This window comes from Schistocerca serialis, chromosome 1, assembly GCF_023864345.2.
Source record: "Schistocerca serialis cubense isolate TAMUIC-IGC-003099 chromosome 1, iqSchSeri2.2, whole genome shotgun sequence".
Lineage (NCBI taxonomy): Eukaryota > Metazoa > Arthropoda > Insecta > Orthoptera > Acrididae > Schistocerca > Schistocerca serialis.
In genome coordinates this window covers 1,006,781,445-1,006,794,767 of record NC_064638.1, presented here as the reverse complement: position 1 = coordinate 1,006,794,767, position 13,323 = coordinate 1,006,781,445, and the positions used below count along the sequence as shown (strand labels likewise).

The 13,323-nt window shown below is 43.1% G+C and overlaps 1 long non-coding RNA gene across 1 annotated transcript in view; it reads left to right on the top strand.

Annotated features, from left to right (window-relative positions):
* Window positions 1-13,323, top strand: part of LOC126413338 (uncharacterized) — a 1,775,741-nt gene that overhangs the window by 1,648,350 nt on the left and 114,068 nt on the right. The gene's annotated exons all lie outside the window — the stretch shown is intronic.

The following is a 13,323-nucleotide window of genomic DNA, read 5'->3' as shown; positions in this document are numbered from 1 at the left end:
TCTGAAAACGGAAATGCAAAGGCTCAATCTATATGTAGCGGAGGGCAGTGAAGTGAAATGGAAACGTGACGAGGATTTATGGTCAGATGAGTATAGGGTAATATCAACAGCAGTAGAAAATGATATAACGGGTGTAGGATTCGTTATGAATAGGAAGGTAGGACAGACTGAGTTACTGTGAACAGTTAAGTGATAGGGTTGTTCTGACTAAAATCGACAGCAAACCGACAACGATAGTACAACTATACATGGCAACGTCACAAGCTGAAGGTAAAGAAATAGAGAATGTGTATATGGATATTGGAAAAGTAATACAGTACGTAAAATGAGGTGAAAATCTAATAGTCACGGGGGACTGGAATGCAGTTGCAGGGGAAGTAGGATTACAAAAGGTTACAGGAGAATATAAACTTCTCCTGAGGTCATCAGACCCCTAGAACATAGAACTACTTAAACCTAAATAACCAAGGACATCACACACGTCCATTCCCGAGGCAGGATTCGAACCTGCGACCGTAGTGGTCGCGCGGTTCCAGACTGTAGCGACTAGAACTGCTCCGCCACCCCGGCCGGTAATCAGATACTGGATTATAAGGCTTACCCAGGAGCAGATAGGCCTATACACACATCAAAAGAAATCCGGAAGGTAGACGTTGACTGTGGATATTGTGTCACAGACACAGTCCTTTTGACTATTCAGAGATGTCACTAAACCCACCCAAAGATGTAAACAACCATGCATGATCAGCGACTATTAGGACTAGGGGGTCAGACAGCCGATCAGTTCCAATCATTCCACCAGGAAGGAGCTACACGGCTCGTGCTTTCTGTAGTTCAACCATGCTTAGACAGTCAATACCGCGGTTCGATCGCGTCTGCATTGTTTCTTTGTGCCAGGAAGGGCTCTCAAAAAGGGAAGTGTCCAGGCGTCTCGGAGAGTTGTAGGATACTCTTAGCAGTGCCAGTTGTGTTGACAACTGGCACTGCTAAGAGTATCCTACAACTTCTACATCGCTGGCAACGGGTTATACACAATGCTGGTGACTGCTTTGAAGGCCAGTAAAACTTTGAAACACGTATCTATTTTGTACGAGCTGTAGATAAATAGTTGTTACTATTAAAGTTCCATCCCGCATACATTACTAACGTTAATTAAACTTATCGCTTTCCTGTGGAATAATTGAAAGCTAGAGGAACCATGTGAACAACAAAATAACGCATCATTTGGACAACGGTTGTCAGCGGAATGGAATATCATCCAAATGGAAAAGATCATATGTTTTCTACTTTCAAGAAAAGGAGTAGAAGCGACCCTAGTTGCTACAGCGGCATTGATGTGAAGTGCACAATGATGAACTTGTTTGATAAAATTGTTTGAGAGAGGAAGTCGGTATGTTGTCCACCATGTAGAAGGGAAGACGAGGTTGTGTTTAAATGGATCAGAACCTGTACAAATATTCTCTTTAATTTACAACAGATGATAGAGAAATATATGACACTATAGGAAGAGGTAACATTGCTTCATCAGATTTACTTAAAGATTATGGCACGTTTTCAAGAAAAAACTGTGGGTCTCTCTGGAAGATACAGAAATAGTTCAATAGCATTTACCAGTTACTGTACAGATGGGAGGATCGTCGTTACCAGCACCTGATAATGTCACAAAAGGACTGAGACAGTTTTATTCAGTATGTCACCCATCTTTCCCTGTTGCACGTAGAAGTGGCTCCCCGAGTATGGAAGAATGACTATGGCTGAATAGGAATCCTTGTTAATGACGTATAGATACTTTTATTACGTTTTGCTGCTGATCAGGCCATTCTAGCAGAAGAAGAATACGATCTTTAGACTCTGAGACTACGCTTATTCAGAAATACACCCCTATGACAAATGGACACTATAGATGAGTCTAATAAAACTGACTAGTTCGTAGTGAATAGTGACATTAGATTTGCAGTATACATCAGTGACGAAGCTGTTATGAGACAGATAGAAACATTTTAATAAGTAGAGGAATATGTTAACAGAACTGTGTTGGGTAATACTGTAGTAAAATACAGAATACAAGAAGGCATTAAAGTTATAGAGTGCATCAATTCTTTTTAACTGGACGAGAAGATTTCTAACAATAATAAGAAAAAGGTGAGTAGACTAAAGTTTGAGTAGTCCTATGCTACGGATCAGAACTGTGGATTCTAGATTCTGACCCCAAAAAAGACCTGATTGTTGCGGAAATTCGTTATGTACGAAGGAAAGCCAAAATATCAAGAATCAAAAGAAAAACTAATGATGAAATCAGAGCTACAATGAGGACAAGGGAAAATGTTAGTCAGGATTGAAAGAAAATCAATGAAGTGTTATGGATGTTTGTTGAGAATCCTAGATCATCACTGAGGCATGGATACCAAACTACAGACTGAAACGCGGCGGACCACGACCTTTTTGGAAGGACCATATCACGAAATAATGGAGCATCGCGGTGTATGCAGGGTGGATGAGTTGAGTAGATAGGCTTGGGAGAACAGGAATACAGCAAAACGCCGTTATGAATTGATATTTATGATAACTAACCCATTGACTTACTAATATTTTCCCCACAGTTGACCATTTATTTAATATTTAAATTTATGAAAATCGGCGTATGTTGTCTTACAAATTTTTCTCAAAAGCATATGAGCTTTTTAATAGGAATTCTTTGTAGATCTATCCTCACTAAGTACTGAAGTGATGAGGAGTGCAGATAATACTGTTTTAGAAGTTTTTGTTTGTGTGGAATGACGAAAAAATAGAGGCATATGCAGCACACTCATACCATGTACCACTTTTCTTCTTCTCTGCTTTGCACACCTCGCAATTTCTGGAGTGTGCTGTTTTGATCGGATTGGCGAGGGATAAAACTAACAAAACTTGAAAACAATTGCATATAACTCCAAAAACACCAGAAGAAATGAAGTGTGTTATGCACCAGTAAATAGATCGATTTCTCAGCTTTACAACTGTATATAACATGTGATGCCATCTAGTAAGAGAAGAAGAAAGACAAGAAGAAGCGTAGCTGCTCGGCCCGTCGCAGTGCCGGCAATGAATAACGGACTTGAAACCTTCGCCCAGCTGTGGTCCGAGTATAAGCCAGTGGGTTAATCCTGTATAGTAATAGCAACAGCTTTTGCTATTGCTTTGGTCACTCAGTTCACTGCTGTATTTTCTTACAACACTTGCTGCATACAGATCACATTGCCACTGATCACAACCGTTTTCATTGAATATCACTCATTTTCCCCTGCACTGTTCTTTTCGTTTCCTTCACTGTTCCATTTCTGGTCCAAAGTTTTAACTGTTAAGATTCTGTTTCGTTCCCTTGGCTTCTTTGTTCTGAAGCATGTGAACTGCGACTAACCATAAGAAATCAACGAGGCGAATTACTTTGGATCCTCGAAAAAATGATTTTTAATTTACTGACAGATAAAACTGATTTCGATTTTTTTGTATCCAGCCATTAATTTGTTTTGTTTCTGATAAGAAGTGGTCTTGTCTCTCCCAGGAAGCAATCATTGAAAAATAATTACTTTTAATCTATTCGGTTAACACTAAACAAATGTTGCACTCATTACACATGGAAGATTATCATAAGTCTCCAACTATATGTTTTGTTTCTGATAAGAAGTGGTCTTGTCTCTCCCAGGAAGCAATCATTGAAAAATAATTACTTTTAATCTATTCGGTTAACACTAAACAAATGTTGCACTCATTACACATGGAAGATTATCATAAGTCTCCAACTATATGTACCGTACTAGTTTTCATGCTGTGCCTGAGATGTCGTCACTTATTTTGTACACCATTCATCACCGATTTTCTGATACCATTTTGTGCAATTTCTTAGTACACAGTTTAATTTGTTATTGAAGTTTTGAGAAGTCTTTCACTTAGGTTATCACAAACCCCAGGAGAGCAACTTTCGAGTTTAGCAGTTATTTTTATGCCTTAAAAATGAAAGAGCAGAGTCAGTACACTTAAACCAACTTCTTGAGGCTCTCCGTTACTGATAAACTGTCCATAACAAGCAATAATAATAATAATAATATGGCAAAATATTTTAGGTTATCCATTTTAAAACTAAAATTTTAATGATACAGCTACTTTATAAATTCATAAACGAAACCGACTGACTCTTTTTTTAACTTTAATACTCAACAAAGTAAATCAATATTAATACTACGCACGTGAAATTTTCTATATGCGCTTTTACTTATGTACGTACATTGACAAAATGTACTAGTTATCATAGACGTAACAGAAACGAGTGGATCCAATGTAAACATTTCATTGCATCCCTAACAACGATATGATACAAAAACAAGTACGGGAGGAGGATTATAGCAAATATAAATTCAAATCCAACCAGTAAAAATATATATCAGAGGTACACAAATCAATTTGTTTCCTTAAAGTGATCTGTTCAGGTAAAAGAAACTTAGGCGGATTACGCAAATGCCTTAGAAACAACGCGTTTTACACTTCACTACAGTGCAAGGGTAAAACAGTACGTTTCGCCCCTTTGTTTCCTAATACAACAAAATTTATTTGACCGACAGCGGCGTGCATGTCTCCACAGAAATCAAGATAACACCGCTCAGTTCGATAATGTGCAATGTAGGTTTGCGTGATACTGATGGCAATATACCGCCACTCAGCACTCGCAGATGACAGCGGGTAATGGTCGTCAACGTTATCAGCTCTGACCCGGTGGTGAATCAGCGGACCATCCAATACCGCAGTACTGAACACACCTGCAGAAACGACCGCCGTGTCACATTGAAGCTCATTATCTCACATTTAGATATTTCTACATCCACGTGTACAGGCTGAGTCATAAATGAGGAAAAGTAAATCGTGCATAGCGACACGAATTGAGCTACAGCAACGAAGATCTTTTTTTTTTCCAGTGTCCCTGTGTATAACAATGGCAGTGCTGTAGAATTTCATAAAATCCTGAAATGAGTTGTGAATTTCTGACTGTTAATGTGCATCTACACAAGACAAGAGGAAAGGTACACAAGAGTGCATAATTTCACCGCGTTGCAAAGAGCATTCTTCTTACGCAGTGAGTCGGTATCTCATATTACAGCTCTGAATTCGGGTGGAATGAGACTATACACCCCATCTTTGTAAGCAAGTTGTGAATAAGAAGTTCTTTTACTATTTTTTGTCCTGTAAGATGACATTTATCACGTGCCTTCCCAGCACTGGCTGACAGACACAAATCACGACTTTCGTGTCCAGATCTTGAAGTTCTTCAGTGTCTCGTTAAACGGCTAACTTTTCTTCCTTTTGCTTTTTGAACAGCAAGTCCGAAAGAACAAGAAAGACTTTTGAGTTGTACACGGCAGCATGCTCTCCACAGTGTATTTCTCCTCGTGTATGATTCAAACTGTATACTTCACAGGGCCGCTACCACGCACTGCAATGCGTGACGTTGGTTAACAATAAACAAATTTCTGAGCCAAGAAAAAAAATTACTCTCGAAATGTCCTCGTAATAATCAATAAAAAGGAAGAATGTTAAACACAATCTAGACATATTGTTTTATTAGTTCGAATGTTGTACTTTTCGTACTGAAATAATATGCAAATTTTACAGTGCGTACGTCATATTCCATGCACGACCCAACAACCGATCGACATTCGCGAGCTGTCACCAATCCCATATATATTCAAACGTATTTATTCACGTTATACAAGTGCCACTAAGTAAATATAAAAACTGTTCAAGAAATTACGACTGCGATAAACATTCTGAATTAGATTGTTCCATAGGAAGTAAACGGGAACCCTACTTCACTCTGTCCCAAAACGCACTGACTGAGCTGACGAAAGCCGTGGGATACCTCCTTATATCATGTTAGACCTCCACTTGCCCCGCGTAGCGCAGCAACCTGAAGTGGCATGGAGTCAACAATTCGTTGGAAATCCTTTTCAGAAGCGTGCTGCCTGTATGGTGATCTGAGTGGTCAGATACTTCAGTCGAACTCTCCGGAATGCTCTTCAAAGCAATCGCTAACAATTGTGGCCCGTGGCGCGCTGTCTTCCATAAAAATTCCATCGTTGTTTGGGAAAGGGACACCATGAATGGCTGCAAATGGTCTCCATGTAGTTGGAATTGACTGGCTCCTCTGATCAAACCCATGTAAACAAAGCCCACACCGTTATAGCGCCACCACCAGCTTCCACAGTGCCTCGTTGATCACTTTGGTCCGCGGTTTATTCATTGGTTCTGCGCCTCGGCCGGCTGGTGTGACCGAGCGGTTCTAGGCGGTTCAGTCTGGAACCGCGCAACCGCTACGGTCGCAGGTTCGAATCCTGCCTGGATGTGTGTGATGTTAGTTAGGTTTAAGTAGTTCTAAGTTGTAGGGGACTGATTACCTCAGATGTTAAGTCCCATACTGCTCAGAGCCATTTGAACCATTCTGCGCCTCGCTAAAACCCTACCGCAACTCCTATCAACTACAGCCACGACTCATCTGACCAGGCCGCGGTTCGTCATATGTCCCACATTGATTTCCGCCGTTATTTCGCGCAGTATTGGTTGTCTGTTAACACTTAGAACTTCCAAGCAAAGGCCGCTGCTTTCGATCGTTAAGAGACGGCCGTCGGCCGCTGTGTTGCCCATGGTGAGAGGTACTGTATGATACTTGGTATTTGCGGCACACTCTTGATACAAAGCATCTCGGAATATTGAATTCTCTACGGATTTCCGAGATGGAACGTCCCATGCGTCTACCTCCAAGTACCTGCATTCAGTGTTTTAATTCCAGTCGTGCGCCCATAATCACGTCGGTAAACTTTTCACATGAATAGAAATGACAACTCTGCCTCTTCAGTGCCCATTTATATCTTGTGTACGCGATGCTACCGTCCTCTGTACATATTGGTATCCCATGACTCTTGTCACCTCAGTCTACATACACACATATACAACATACACACGCTTTACAAGATACACAAGTTACATATACACGAAATCTTAATTTTTTTGGTAGAGGTAACGTCCTCAGCTAAGGACCAGAGAAATTGATTAAGAAAGTTCCAATTCCCTGGTTCCGACCAAGATTTTCGGGATGTTTCTCTTGATTGTAAGGGGTTTTCCGGAGCTGGTAAGCCCAAATGAGAAATGCCATCTGCTCCACTATCAGTTTGTCTGATATTTGGCTGTTTAGAACCGCGACCCTTTAATGGGCAGGATCTTTAACTGCCCGCTCCACCGGTGGAGTGTATATTAGTTAAAGGCTTCCATAGCTCGTTCCGTTCGTATGTACAGTGGCCTCATCTGCTTAATTCAGCCATTTCTAGCGTGTACGAACACACCACACACACACACACACACACACACACACACACACACACACACACACACACACGTAGGATGGTTTAGTGTGTTAGAAAATGTGGTGTGCACATGACACGTGCAAGTCCTTCATATTTTTTACTAATTTTTAATGATATCTGAATGAACGTATGCGTCACTTCACTATCGGTCGCTTCTACTGCTTATGTTTTCTGTAGTCAGAGATATACGCTAGTACACAAAATTATAGCAACAACCGGAAATTTTTCAAGCTTGCATTTATTTTGCCACAAAATTGTACAAACGGGTGATAGTAAAGTAGAAACAGTTTAAAAATTCTCAACATAAAAAATTGTAACATGCATAACTGTAGACAAAAAAGTTTTTCGTTTTTTCCAACTTAACTGATTTGCACACATATTCCGACAGTTGGTTAATGTGTTCAGTAAGGCATGTGACGACCTCTGGTACCAATACATGCCTGACATCGACTGGGAATGCATTGAATAATGTCATCAGTTCTATGTTGCAACAACGACCATTCTTCCAGCAGAACTGCTCGCAAGTCTGGGAAAAAGTTTAGTGGATGTCGACGTGTGTAACCTTTCTCCTTAGTGCATCCGAGACATGCCCCAATGAATTCAAACCTGCAGAGCGAACAGGCCAAGCCATGCGTGCAGTATCTTCCGTTTCCAAGAAAACATGAGCGACCCTGCTCTATGAGGTCGAGCATTATCGTCCATCACTACGAAGTATCAGCCCACAGCATCTCGCAACAACCACGTATGGTGTCACAAGATCTCGTCAGTTCACCTCCGCAATTTCATGAAGAGATGTTTGAGTTGTCATCATAACGCCTGCCCACATTATAAGGGATTCTCTTGATATCGGTCTCTTTGCACAACGCCTGGGTCCCAAAATCATGCTCCACGTTCCCTCCAGATTCGAATCTGTTGGAAATCACTCTCCAGACCAAATTGGAACTGATCTGTGAAAACAACATTTGCCTACTGTTGTGACCATTCAGGTGGCATGTCGACGACTTCACTATGGATGTTCCCTTGTGTGAAGAAGCGTCAGACGTACTCATACAGCAAGTCTCCGACAGTAAAGGCCACTCTGCTGAAGCCTTCTGTGCCCCGTTTGCCTCGATACGACGCTGCGAGGTCAGACGCCAGTTGCCGTGCAATACCAAAGCAGTACTGTCGTGCTCTTACAGCCAAATAACGGTTCTCTCTTTCTGATGTCACACGTAGTCGGCCCTGTCCTGGTCTTTGGGATACAGTTTCGAACTGCCGCCACATCCGAGAAGCGACATAACGACTCACACTACACCACTAGGCCACATCAGTTTGCAACTGTCCTGCTTTCATTCTTCTTATGGGCCTCCAGCGCAGAGAGTCTGGCAGTCATCCTCTCTGTACCATGTTGCACCATATGTGACTGTGTACACAGTGATTGTGGATGTGATACTACCCAGCAAACTCTACACCGTTTGGTAGGTGTACTGACGTCATCGTTGGCGTGCTTGTCCATTGACCGGAATGCCATCTTCCGTGAAGAACACGACCGTACGGACTTCTCTTGACAGTTTGTATGATTATATCGTGAATTTAGACCGGGGTGGGGAAATATCGGCTTGTTGCTTTAATTTTCGACACCAGTGTATATGCGCTAATTTGGGCTAACCTCGTGACGTCTGAAGATAAGGACTGCTGCTGCAGTCTCTACCTTTCGCTGATTTCGACAAGATGGCGTGGCACCTTCCTTGATTTTACGCGAATATGTACAGAAATGATTATACAAATTGGTTTGCAACAAACACCTTTTTTGCATAGTTCAAGTAAATTCGCAACATTATATGAATAATGTTTTCAATCTATTCACAGCCACCAATTTTCAGTCGTATTGTAGAGCACGATCCGTTATTAAATTTTCAGTCGTATTGTAGAGCACGATCCTTTATTAAAGAGGAAAAACACAATGTTAGTTAAAAATTTTATACCTTCACCGAAGTGTTGGTAGCAATAAATCTTTACTCACCTTAATTAAGTAAAATGACATCTTCTTCTGGCACATCAGCTCCTCTGTGCAGAATCTCAATTTCTTCAGCCACTCCACATTATACTTCCTTACTCCATTCTTTTCAGTAACTGTTATTTGTTGAGTCGCTGAAATGTTTACTTTCTCACATTCGATATCCTGAAAACCTAATTACAACTCTCCTTTTCTTTCCCTGCTTTCCTTTTCCTTCAGTTATCCGTCCCTCTGATTTTACAGAAATTTTAGTCCCTCTTCAACAGAAAATGCAGCTACCAGCGCTTACATACACACCAATTTACATATTTCAGGTAACATAGATAATATTAACGCCTGAAAAACAAAGAGGAAAAACATGTAAACGGGTACTAAAGGAGCACGGGCGTGTCTTATTACTAAGCCGTTTCTGGTTCCTGTGGTAAAGTCGGAGGAGGAGTTAGGCTACGAACCGATAGTCGTTATTTGGAAATCCCAGCCAGCGTTTTATGTTTCAAATGGTTCAAATGGCTTTGAGCACTGTGGATTTAACATCTAAGGTCATCAGTCCCCTAGAACTTAGAACTACTTAAACCTAACTAACCTAAGGACATGACACACACACCCATGCCCGAGGCAGGATTCGAACCTGCGACCGTAGCGGACGCGCGGTTCCAGACTGAAGTGCCTAGAACCGCTCGGCGTGTTTTCTGGACTAATCACGTTGGCATCATTATGCGATGGCTTTATTCCATCCAAGGGCCATACAACGGCCGTTCATGCCTCTGCCTTCTCAGCAGAAATGTGTTCTAGGCTCTTTGCCGCAAGAGTTTTCTACATGATGGGGATATGATGGGGTCTGAATACCATGTCAATTTTTGCTGAATGTTTATTAAAAACTGAACAAATGCACGGAACAATGTTAATGAGTCAAAACTAACCAAGAAACAACGAAATAGTAAAAAAAAATATACCCTTCGTTTTACTACGTTAAACAACAACAGATCCTGCGTAACTCGAGAACTCAGGAGGAAGCATACTTGGTCGATATACTACGGAGGGAGAAGGCAGCGATGGCATGGGAAAGCTAGGCACGCTTGGCCCATTCGGTCGTCCGACCGCAGCGACCGCACGCTACGGCAAGCACACGGCGCTGTATGGATTTCACGCCGAGTGGGCTTCAGTCCGACTGGGGCGGATACCTGCCGGCTGGGCAGAGAGCGGTACAGTGCAAGCAGCAGCTTATACAGGGTGTTTCAGAAACTTGGCATGAATTTTAACGAATGCCACGAGGGGCGTTCAATAAACAATGAAACAGGTTTTTTTTTCTCAGTTAAAAAATATATGGAATTCTTGTGGGACATTGTGGAATATTCCCGCTTCAGTCGGCACAGTGTCATGGAGTTCGAACTGGTGGCGACGCTACAGCCTTCAAAACGGAAGTGCGCTCTAAGAGGAAAGCTATCACTGTGTTTCTTTTGGCGGAAAACGATAAAGCACTCCGTCATCAGGCCACAAGTGGCCCATCGGGACCATCCGACCGCCGTGTCATCCTCAATGAGGATGCGGATAGGAGGGGCGGGTGGTCAGCATACCGCTCTCCCGGTCGTTACGATGGTTTTCTTTGACCTGAGCCGCTACTATTCGGTCGAGTAGGTCCTCAGTTGGCATCACGACGCTGAGTGCACCCCGAAAAATGGCAACAGCACATGGCGGCCCGGATGGTCACCCATCCAAGTGCCGGCCATGCCCGACAGCGCTTAACTTCGGTGATTTGACTGGAACCGGTGTATCCATTGCGATAGCATGGCAGATATTCACCGGCGCTTGCAGAATGTCTGTGGAGACTTGGCAGTGAACAAGTGTGAGTCTTTGGGCAAGGTGTTAGTCATCATCGTACGAAGCTCACGCGGAGCTGTGCGACGTAACTCGCTCCGGCCGTCGGCACACAACTGTGACTCCTACAATGTTGGATAGTGCGGGCACTCTCAGTCGAGATGATCGACAGATCGATATCAAACACCTAGCTGCTCAACTGAATGTTTCTGTTGGTAGTGCTGACACACTTTTCCGCCAAATGGGGTACTCAAAGATGTGTGCCCTCCGTGTTGCTGGCCGCCTCACGGAAGATCATAAAGAGCAACGTAGGCCCACCTGTGCGCAACTGTTTACGCGTTGCGAGACTGATCGTAACAATTTTTTGTCGAACATCATCACATGTGATGATATATGTGTTCATCGCTTCGAATCGGAAATAAAACGGCAGTCCATGGAGTACCGCAACACCACATCTCCTCCGAAGGGTAGGCCACTGTGGACGGGGCTGTTCTAGGCGCTTCACGGGACGGCGCTGCTGCTAGAGTCGCAGGTTCGCATCCTGCCGCGGGCATGGATGTGTGTTATGTCCTTAGGTTAGTTAGGTTTAAGTAGTTCTAAGTCCATGGGACTGATGACCCCGGATGTTAAGTCCCATAGTGCTCAGAGCCATTTCCTAAGAAGGAAACCGAAGAAAAAGTTCGAATCTGCGCCCTCAGCCGATAAAGTCATGGCGGTGGTCTACTGGGACTTTGAAGGGGTATTCTGTTTGATGTCCTCCCTCATGGTGCAACTGTCAAGAGTATTTTGCTACCCTCAGGAAACTGAAGAAACACTTTCAGCATGTTCGTAATCACAAGAATGCAAACGAAATTCCCATTCTCCATGACCGTCAGGGCCTCACAAAAGTCTGCGCAGCCGAGAGGAACCCACAAATCTTAATCGGACAATTTTTTCTCATCCACCCTGCTGCCCGGATCTCGCACCTTCCGATTTCCTCATGGGGCAATGAAGGATGCTGGGGATGTTATTGACGCAGCAAGACATTGGCACCAACGTCAACTGTTAAGGTTGTACTATGTTGGCATATAGGCCTTCCCAGTAAGGTGGCGTAACGCCGTCGCATTGAACGGAGATTATGTTCAGAAACACGGTTTTGTAGCCAAAAGGGGCCGGCTGGTGTGCCCGTGCGGTTCTAGGCGCTTCAGTCTGGAACCGCGCGACCGCTACGGTCGCAGGTTCGAATCCTGCCTCGGGCATGGTTGTGTGTGATGTCCTTAGGTTAGTTAGGTTTAAGTAGTTCTAAGTTCTAGGGGACTGATGACTATAGATGTTAAGTCCCATAGTGCTCAGAGCCATTTTTGTAGCCAAAAGGGTGGGGATTAATATGGTGCATTGGAACACTGAATATAAAAAAACCTGCTTTCAGAAAGACAATGCGTTGCATTCTTTATTGAAGGCATCTCGTAGACTTCGGTACAGCAGTCAAAGTCGGTAAAAGTTTACTTAGGTAACAGTTGTAAGTTTTTGCTTCCTATGGTTGCCAGCACTGATCCCCCAGGCTCAGCTAGCTCGCAATCTCTCCTGTCCATTGCCCAAGCGAGACGACGAAACGAAGCAACAAGAGGCAGTTTCCGTTCTCCGTTTCTGGTGGTGCTACTCAGTTACAACCGTGCGCCGTGATCTTTGTGGAGAAAAGGGGACTAAACCTCCTACAACGTAATGGGTGTAGGGATCTCACATTTGCTATTGGCCTCTAAGGTCTCCTCACCTCACAGTGTGTTATTTTTATTTTTGTGGGTGCTCGTGAGAGACTCCACCCATGTGCCTCCTCTTCCAACAGCTAAGGGTGAAATGCTATGTTGCATTGTAACAGCACGGAATCCAATAACTCCAAACTTGTCTGCAAGAGTGTGGCATGAGTTTGCCCATTGTGTCGATGTTGGGCGTGCATCCGTTGGGTGGCACATTGAACATTTGTGAAATGTAAATTACGACTCTGATTCTTAATGAAATTGTGAAAACTACTCCAAGGACGAGATCTCGTTTGTAATGTGAAGCTGGGCCACGTATTGTAAACGTTATTCGTGTGTGCTGCGTGTGTAATTAAGATCATGAGTTTGAAAGTGTGACTGGAATAGCACTCAC